The sequence below is a fragment of the Aquarana catesbeiana genome, linkage group LG01 (assembly GCF_042186555.1).
Source record: "Aquarana catesbeiana isolate 2022-GZ linkage group LG01, ASM4218655v1, whole genome shotgun sequence".
Classification (NCBI taxonomy): domain Eukaryota; kingdom Metazoa; phylum Chordata; class Amphibia; order Anura; family Ranidae; genus Aquarana; species Aquarana catesbeiana.
This window is the reverse complement of record NC_133324.1, coordinates 382,937,197-382,946,841: the sequence shown is the minus strand read 5'-3', so window position 1 is coordinate 382,946,841 and position 9,645 is coordinate 382,937,197. Positions and strand designations below refer to the sequence as shown.

General features: G+C 39.5%; 1 pseudogene; it reads right to left on the bottom strand.

The window, feature by feature from the left end:
* Window positions 1–6,905: 6,905 nt before the first annotated feature.
* On the bottom strand, window positions 6,906–7,010 carry LOC141124387 (U2 spliceosomal RNA; annotated as a pseudogene).
* Window positions 7,011–9,645: the final 2,635 nt, after the last annotated feature.

Below are 9,645 nucleotides of genomic sequence, written 5' to 3'. Positions count from 1 at the left end.
GTAGATTATTTAATTGTTGGCCACAACCTGATATTCTCATTATTCATTTGGGTGGCAACGACATAGGTCAAGTTAAGACTTTAGATTTAATTTTTAACATTCAGCATACTCTTAATCTTATTAGATTATCTTTTCCAAATTTAAAAATATTTTTTTCCGAGATTATACCTCAACTTCGCTGGCTTGACTCTTTCTTTTTACATCCTTTCGAAAAAATTAGAAAGCATGTAAATAGAAATATTAATACATTTTTGTTTCAACCATTTGGGTTTACTTTTCGACACGTAGAATTAGAGGGTGGTTTTCCTGGGCTTTACCGTGAGGACGGGGTTCATTTATCTGATATTGGGCTTGATATTTTAAACAATGACTTCCAGACTTGCATTGAAAAAGCCGCATGCTGGGGTTAGGTGACAGTCAGTATGCTTAACATACTTTCTGTCGGTTTGGGTAAATTTGTTTTGCTTATTCAGAAGATAGATTATTATTCGGCCTGAGCTGTAGTGGCTAGGTTGTAATACTTCTAAGTGATGTTATATAAAGAATTTTAATATGGATTCAGTAAATGTTTATAGATTATACAATTTTAAAATTTTATTAAACCAATAAAATAGCCGCGGTCTAAAATATTTATCCAATAAAATATTATTACAAATTATAAATTGCTTGTCTGAATTGAATTTTTTATATATATAAGTAGAAATGTCTGCTGTCTTCTATCCCACTGATCAATCAACTCTGCTTTATAGCTTCTAGTTTATCATTAGGTTAAAAACTCAATAGACCAAACGCCACCCAGGCCGAACTAAACAAGCCCATTTCCAGTTCACTGTTTTCCCTTCTTCCTCTAGAACCCGGGAAAGTCTCAAAAAATCTTAGACCACTGACAAGAAGGTATAAAAGAAATATTTATTTTAAAACATTCTGACTAAATTTTTTAAATTTGATCCCATATTAATAAATGGAGTGGTTAATTATTTAGACCAGATCGTTAGAATGCTAAAAATGTCTGACTATTAACACATGCCACGGTCAAAGCAGGGTGTTCTTCTATTTTATTCTTAGATGCACCTTTCAAATTTCTCATTCTTTTACCTTTACCTTCGACACCCATTATACACATCCTTTAATGGCCCCACAAGTAGGTATATTAGACATGCTTAAAAGAACTTGTTTGTAAAACAGTATACCAGAAGTCCATATAAAATATAATTTTCTGTTCAGCTGCAGAATGGAATAGCAACTTTTACCAATGCACTAAAATACACCTATAATACTAGCTGAAAACAGCTAATGGAGATTTGTAACCAGCACCTCTGCTAACCTCAACATCACGGCTTGACTCTTTTCTCTTCTTCTGAGTCTCAGTGTCTGTTCCATCTTTTTCTCTCTACATGGCAGCAGTTCATCAACAGATTACTGTAGCACCTGTAAGTGTGCATGCCAACATTGACTCTTTTTATCCTTCTTTTTATCTTCTGGATTCATCTTAGGCTGTTTTCTCTTAATCATACTCTGGACACCATCCAAATGCCTCTAGCAGAGCTCCCTCATTCTGTTCTCTTTGACTTGTTTTATTTTCACTTCAGTGGCTCTGTAAAAAGCATATCCCACACAATAGTCGATGAAGCCAAAAATGCTGCCCATTTTTATTGACCAGAAGCTACTTTTTATATAACTTGCAGCATCTTCAGTTACCTGCAGAGTGCCTTCAGCACACATCTAAGTACTGGATATTGCTGTATTTTCAATCTTCTATTCGCTAAAACTAGCCAACACAATTTAGCTTCCCTGGTTGCTATTGTCAAGTTTTTATTTTTCTTAAAACAGATTTTCTCTTTTTACCCTACTCTATACATTAGATTAAAATAAACAGCACTAAGTAATCAAACATTCAGTGCATATTTACTGGAGATGAATGAACTGGCAGAAATTCACTCTCAATTCAATTTGATTGGATTGATCAAAATATTTGCCAGCTGTGGAACCAATCGCATGAAATCCACGGTGTTTTGGTTTGTAAACTGTTCCTATATTTACAGTACATAATGGCCCTGTAGCGCAAGGCAAATGCTGAAGCTCCATTTTTTTTCAAATCAATTTTCATTCTGTACTTTTTTTTAGCATGTGGCCTGGTAACCCTACAATTAGAGGCCTTAGTACCACTTTCCCATTTACTTTCCAAATTTTTCAAAAACTAACATTTTTGGAATTAATTTTGAATGTATATTTCTCAATCCACATTACTAACTCTCTACTTCACTATTCAAAACTAAAAATAGTAAATGTTTTTTGCAATGTAACTAGTGCAAATACCTGACTAAGTCTATATGTATGATGTACACCAAAACTTAGGTTAGGAGCAGGAGGAGAAGTACTGTAATACTATCAGGCTCAACGCTAAAAGCCTTACACCAAAAATAAATTTGTAATTTGGGCCCCAGACTATATTCACTTCATGTACCTCTGCCAGTTTAATAGAATCATGTCTAAAGGTTAGTGTACATGGGCATTACCTGATTCCAAGTAAATGGAGTTGGCATACACTTTACATAGAGGTTATATAACATATAATGATGATTGTCATTGCTTACCTCTTTCTGAAAATAAATAAATAATAATAATAATAAAAAAAATGAATTAAATTTAATAAAAATAAATAGCAGCTTTGGCATGTAAAGTCTCCTGTGCAAAAAAAAAACTGCTTCTTGGCTGTAGAAGTTTTTCTTTATTGTTTATATACATTGTATGGCTCATATGCCATGGCTCCTTCCTTTATTCTTTCCTTCTCATCCTACAGATGCCTGAAGCCAGGTGTTCGGGATGGATGTGCACAGAAGTTACATCAGAGAGAGCCCAATGATCAAAGAGGACAAAAGACTACAATACGGGACCAAGATTTAGCAGCAGAGAAGATGGCGATGACAGGGATTGAGCAGAAACTGGCAGCCTAGATCCTCAGCCCCTCAGTGCTGGAGGGTGGCAGACCCATAAGGTAAGTTTGCCATATTGTGCAAGTATGATGTGCAACAACACTGAATTGCAGTACAATTGTTATCATCTCTATAAGTCCCTCTGGTGCCTGGGCCTGGGCAGATGCCCATTCTTTCCCTATTATAACACACCAATGCTGCATATCAGGAAATGACTTAAAGGTGGAAAGAAGAGAGTGATGAACCTCATCAGTGTGCCTATACTTCCTCACTGTCAAGTCAGCACGTTGGTGGTGGATGAGTGACCAAGTTGTATTTCTTAAAGTTAAACTGTTGAGTACTGGTGTTGGGCTGCATGTCCTTCTCATAAATAGCTTTGTGTTGGGGAAGCACCTGTACTCTTTAACCCATTCCTGCCTGGCTCCAGTTGGCCTCCTAGATTCTCTGAGGTTCTAAGGGCACAGGATCCTCCCCTGAGCACTATACAGGAACACCCCTAGGAGGCCCTTGGTCTGGGTCTAAATTGCACCACCCAACAAACTGTTCCATGTTCATCACACAATCTGTGCACTATTTAGTCATTTGCAACATTTTTGGTGGGGTGGTGCTGGGAGGGGGGAAGACAAGGGTAGAGCTGAGAGGTGGGTAGGAGGTTGAGACAAATTGACCCACGGGTGGCGGGGAGAGCACCTGCACCTATTCTCTAAGAAAAAAAAGCCCTGATCTCAGCTATAAAGTCATCAAAAATTAGGACCCAGTAACTGTGAAATTAGATCTAAAAGGGGCACATAGGAAACGTTTTGGCTTATAATCGGCATTGCATTGTGTTTTCTCTTGGGCAGGACCTTTAATTGGTCCCCTGGACTAGTAAGCCTAGGAAAGCAGCCCCTTTACCTCTTATTGTTGATGCAGTCCTAAGCTGTAATGCAGTTCCCTCTGGACCCTGATCTTCTGATTCCTTCATGTGTACAGTATATACAGCCTAAAGTTGTTTTTTGGGGGGTTTTGGACACAATAGAGAAGCATTAGAACCCATTTCAGGTTTTTATTGCTCTGTGTTTCCCTACAGGGTTGATTCACCATCTCTACTTGTACTAGTGATGGAATATCCAAAACTTTACAGTTGTCACCAAAAATGGGAGGTGAGAGTAACTCTTTTAATAGAGACAGCTGTCCCAGTGACTTTGTAGAGATTTACTCTTGCTTCTTTTTGGGCCTTTTGGAACAGGAAGTGAGGAGATATCTCCCAAAAGGGACACAGACAGCAAAAACAAATGTACAGGGATTTTAGTCATTCTCTATTCTATCCAAAACCCAACAGGTAATAACTTGTTTGGTAGCTCAATCAAATGGAAATGGTCCTTTTTATATAACTGTCACTCTTCAAGAACATACATTGCACACTAGTTGATAGCATATGGAGTATCTTGCAATGTCATTAGTATAGCATATTACTGTGACTCATCTTTGAACTTTAGTAACTAGTAAACAAAGTGGGAAATGCTGACTGATCAGATTTATGCATGTATTAATTTCAGGATATCTGTATATAAAATTATTTATAGCCAAATCTTAGGTCAGGTGAGTTTTGATCCTCTTTAATTTTCAGACCTAAATGCATATATGGCTACACTATAAATGGTGAGATTAGTATTTTATGTGTATAGAGAGTTTAAATTTATTGTGACTAATATAAATATAACATGAATTTTAGGTCACTCGACTGAAGCTTGAAACACCATATATATATTTTTATTTATGGCTGCATATATTATTATTTTCATTATTTTCTCTCCTTATTTAGAAGCAGGAGTAAATCTTGCTAGTTATTTTGTCAGCGATTACTTTATATGAATATCGTTCTAGTTTTTTTTTGTGGTTTGTTATTTCCACAGCTCATTCGGCTCTGTTGTCTTGTATTTGCATATCTTTTACATGGTGTAAGCTCTTCATTGAAAAATAGACCTATAAAACATCACTATAAACCTGTACAGTTGCCACGCAGTTGCTTAGCAACCCGAGGACAAGATTTGTACAAATTTAAGTACCAGGTGCGCTTTACGTATCTTGAAAAATATTACTTACATATGAGCAAGAGTTTGTGACAAAGTCATAAAGGGTTAAATGATTTTAAGTAAAGATGCCTCTTTGGAAAATTATGATATTTAAATGAATAACTTGTATTATCTGCTTATAGTTGTTTGAAATGTAGTAACACATGAGAGGATTCCAGTTATAATTAAAAATGCTTTTTTTTTTACTTTGTAAAATGTAACATAAAACGTAATACTTATTCGTAGTCAGACCTAATTTTTCAAAATAATCGTTTTTAAAATCTATTTCAGTACCACATTTCCCAGTATTGCCTTTTTTTACTAAGTTGCTGAATTGCATGGTTAGGATTCTTTCATTTTAGAATTTTCCCTGCCAATCCTTGGCCCTTGCAGGGGCAATTCCATAGCTTACTTCTGCAACTTCCAATGGCCCATGTTACAAGCCTGTGCTTAGGACAGCTCATAATTTTCTAGGTGAGTGCCCTACTTGCTGGAACTCATGTCTTTGTGACCTGGCCATTTTATTTACATATATATAAAGAGAAAAGTGGAGGGGCATTAGGTCTAGAGACCTAGAATTCCATTTGACTGGACTTTGCCATCCAATCCATCTTTTTGAAAAAGTTTGACCTAAAATATTTCTCATAGTAATACTAAAGTGTAATGAGTCACCATCTTACTGAAACCACATTTTATGTCAATCCAATTTAGGAATGTCATCTAATAGAGAAACAAAAGACCTACAGAGGTAGGTTTCCCCTTTTATATTACTATAATTCATAGATCATTTTGACGATGCCCTTCAAAAACAGTTTGGGTTGTTCTCAGCCCAATTACATTAATTTCGCCAGTTGACACTATCATGGTAATTAGTCAGCTTAAGGTTACAAGATTTTGAAAATTAAATCCAGTGCCACCCAACTTTTTTTTTTTTTTTTAAACACACTCAAAAACTTCATCTGGTGCTAAAAAAATGTGCACACACATAAAGAGTAAAACACAAAAAAGTGCAACGGGTACACAAGTCCTCTAAAATCAGAGGGCCTTGTCTTGAATCCCTCGGGCGTTAGGCTCCTGACGGGGACAAGGGTACTTACACTTGGTCCGGGGGGCTGCCGAAACAGACCCCCCAAGTACTCGGTGGGACTCCCCCAAAGGGAGACCCCATGAGAGAAGGTGAACCAAGCCAAAAGGCCATGTCCACCCCCTCCCAAGACTTTCAGGGCAGGCCCGAGGACCTGCAACCCTACTCATCACACAGTGAAAAATGTGTACGTCACAAAAATACAAAAAGTAACACACAAGAGAATAAATTAAAAGAAAGTGGGGGGGAAGGAAGTAAGGGCGAGTGAAAAGGTGGCCATTGTGCAATGCAATGGCCAGGCCTTCCAGCCAGGAATAAAAAATTCCTCCGGTCCCAGCCAAAAGGCCCGGCCCAGGAAGCAGGTGCAAACAAAAAGCGTGTAATGGTGCAGTGACCGTGGTGCCTTAAATCAAAGTGACCCTCACTCACAGTGATCTTCAGGCACCCCTGGACTGCCACTCCAGGGGCACATACACCACAGGCTTTCGTGACCATCTCTGGCCAACGACCCAGACCACAGCAGCCCCCACCCCAGGCAGGAAGGCCTGAAGTTCAGGAAGCTTGGGGAGTACTTCGGAAAGTACTAACCGCTCCACCCCAGCGCTATAGGTGAGCAGGCGTTCCCTCCCGAAAACTGTCCGAGGCTAGAACTACCCCAATCTAGGCCAGAAGGCCAGGGACCCGACCCTCTGGATGAGACCCAGATGCAGCACCCATCTTCACCAGGAGCACCCTTCCGGATGGCTCAGACTCAACCATCAGCCAGCCCCCAGTATCTGTCGGGCAGCTTGGCATAGTCCCTGCTGAAACCGCCTTTCCAGGCACTATAACACCATTGGATTTGCTGGCCCTCCCCAACGAGAGTAGCACAGCGCCTCCTCTGGAAACTGATAAGAACAGATACTACACTTGATCTTAGCCAAAAGGCCGAGAAGCCACCCAACTAACCATGCCACTAAACAACAGCCTCATTTGTAGCCATATGTCCAAAACCACGCCACCAACTAAAAAAATGGGAGGAAGGGAATTGTTTCACATTGTGTGGAAAATTCTGAGTGTTTCTGATTTGTAGTAACAGTGGGCAAGGCTCAAAAGGGTATGGTTAAATTAATAAAAAGCTCTCTCCTTTTCTCCTCACGCTGTCAGCATATGAAAAGAAAACCCGATAACCGGCTTGTGTTGTCATCCGTGTTCAGCTGTCATTGGACACAGCTGATCACGTGGTATAGGGCCGTTGTGATTGGCCCTCTACCCCGATCTGTGATCAGCTGAGTCCAAAGGACTCGGCGATCACAGCACGCCATCCACATTCCGCGGGGGGTGTGGGAAGGGCAATCACGGGAGGATGTCAATAGATGCTCTTCTGGCAAAGTTAGCCTATGCTGTAGCTATCATTCGGCTATAACGTTTGTGGGAAGGGGTTAAATAACGCATATAGTTCAGGGGTCAGCATTAAGTAAAGCACAAGTTCAGGAGGCAGGATTAAAGAAGTTTCTTCCCTGCAAAGTAAAGACATAATGTGCTAGTATGCATCGCATACTAGCACATTATGTGACATTTACCTGCAAGCAAAGCCCGCATTGTCCCCGCTGCAGGCCGCATCTATCTTCACCCATCTTCCTTCCGGGGCCGCCAACTCCGGCTGTGTGACTGGCCAGAGCCACGTGACGTCACTCCTGTGCATACTTGCGGGAGCTGCCAATCACGGCACTGACTTCTGAAGAAACAGCGTTGGTGGCCGTTCCTTCAGAGCTCTAGCCCTAATGACCTCAGTGCAGTATAAAGTAAATATCTCATAAACGGCGCAGGTTTAGATATTTGCAGTGCCTATAGGTAAGCCCTATTCTAGGCTTAACTATAGGTACAAATAATACAGGAAGGTATGCAACCTCTTTAAGCAATTCACTGAGCTCAGGGGTCAGGATTAGGTAACGCACAGACTTAAAGGGCAGGATTAAGTAGCACACAGAGTTTAGGGGTCAGGATTAGGTAACACACATAGTTCAGGGGTCTGTATTTAGTAAACCACAGGCTTTAGGGGGCAGGATTAGATAAAATTGGGGGGGAAATTTACTAAAAAACCTGGAGCGTACAAAATCTGGTGCAGCTCCTCATAGAAACCAATCAGCTTCCAGGTTTTACTGTCAAAGCTTAACTGAACAATCTGAAGTTAAAAGGTGACTGGCTAGCCCCAGACTTAAGGGGGAAGGATTAGGTAGCACTGGGGGAAATTTATTAAAACTGGAGCATGCAAAATCTATTGCAGCTCTTCCTAGCAACCAATCAGCTTCCAGGATTTAATGTCAAAGCTTAACTGAACAATCTAAAGTTAGAAGCTGACTGGCTAGCCACAGACTTAAGGAGGCAGGATTAGGTAACATTGGGGGAAATTTACTAAAACTGGAGCGTGCAAAATCTATTGCAACTCTTCCTAGCAACCATTTAGCTTCCAGGTTTTACTGTCAAAGCATAAAAGAACAATTATAATTGCTCCCGATTTAGTAAATATCCACCACAGAGTTCTTGGGTTCAGCATTATATAGCACACAGGGTTCAGGGGTCAGGATTAAGTAATGCACACAGTTCAGAGTCAGTATTAGGTAACACTGAGTTCGGGGTCAAGATCAGGTAATGCAGAGAGTGCAGGGGTTAGTATTAAGTAACTGATGCAATATTAAGAAAAAAATGCTGGAGGATTGTAAAGGGAAGGAAGCTTTGTTAAAAAGAAAAACTCAACAATTTGCTTTATAAGTAAGAAAGAACCTTTTAAAAACTTTTATTCTGCCTTTAAGGTGCACAATGTTCTATTCTTATGGTCTGTTGATATATAAACCAAGCTATAACACTCCACTGTTATTGCAACAAGCCCTCCTTTTCTGCCTAGAGATAACACTCAGATAACATAATGCCAGTATTGATGTAAGACAATCTGATAAAATAGAATTTGGAGCTAATTTGGGAATCGCAGGAAAAGCACACTAGTGTTCTGTGTTTATCCAAGTTACATCAGAGATCACCTGCTCAAAAACATTAGATGGGACTAGTGAGGAATTGTCCCACCTTCGATGTCCTGCACTGTGGCGGTACTGTATTTTCTGTGGAACTTTGTAATGTAGATAGGCAAGAACTGCCTGGGCCATTCTTGGAACAGGGGACAAATAATGGGTATGACTTCTGCAAGCCTTGTTCTTATGTCCCTGGATGTACCTCATATAATTTTGCTGCACATGCAAGTGTTATTGTTATTATATTATTATTTACAGGATTTATATAATGCCAGCAGTTTCTGCAATGCTTTACATATTACCAAGGGCCATTACTGTATTTGAGAAAACGGCATTTTTTTCCCCAAAAATACAATCAACTTTTCTTGTCTACAAAGTTCAAAACTAGTGCTATTTACTGTACAAGATAAGGGAGTGCTTTACGTGCCACATTATATTTGCATAATTTTGTGTATCATGCTGTGTAAATAAAGAGGCTGAAGGAAAATGTTAAACTAAAAAGAGAAAAATAATGCATTCAAAATAATGTTTCAAAATACTCTGATAAAAATGTGTGTGATCTATCACTA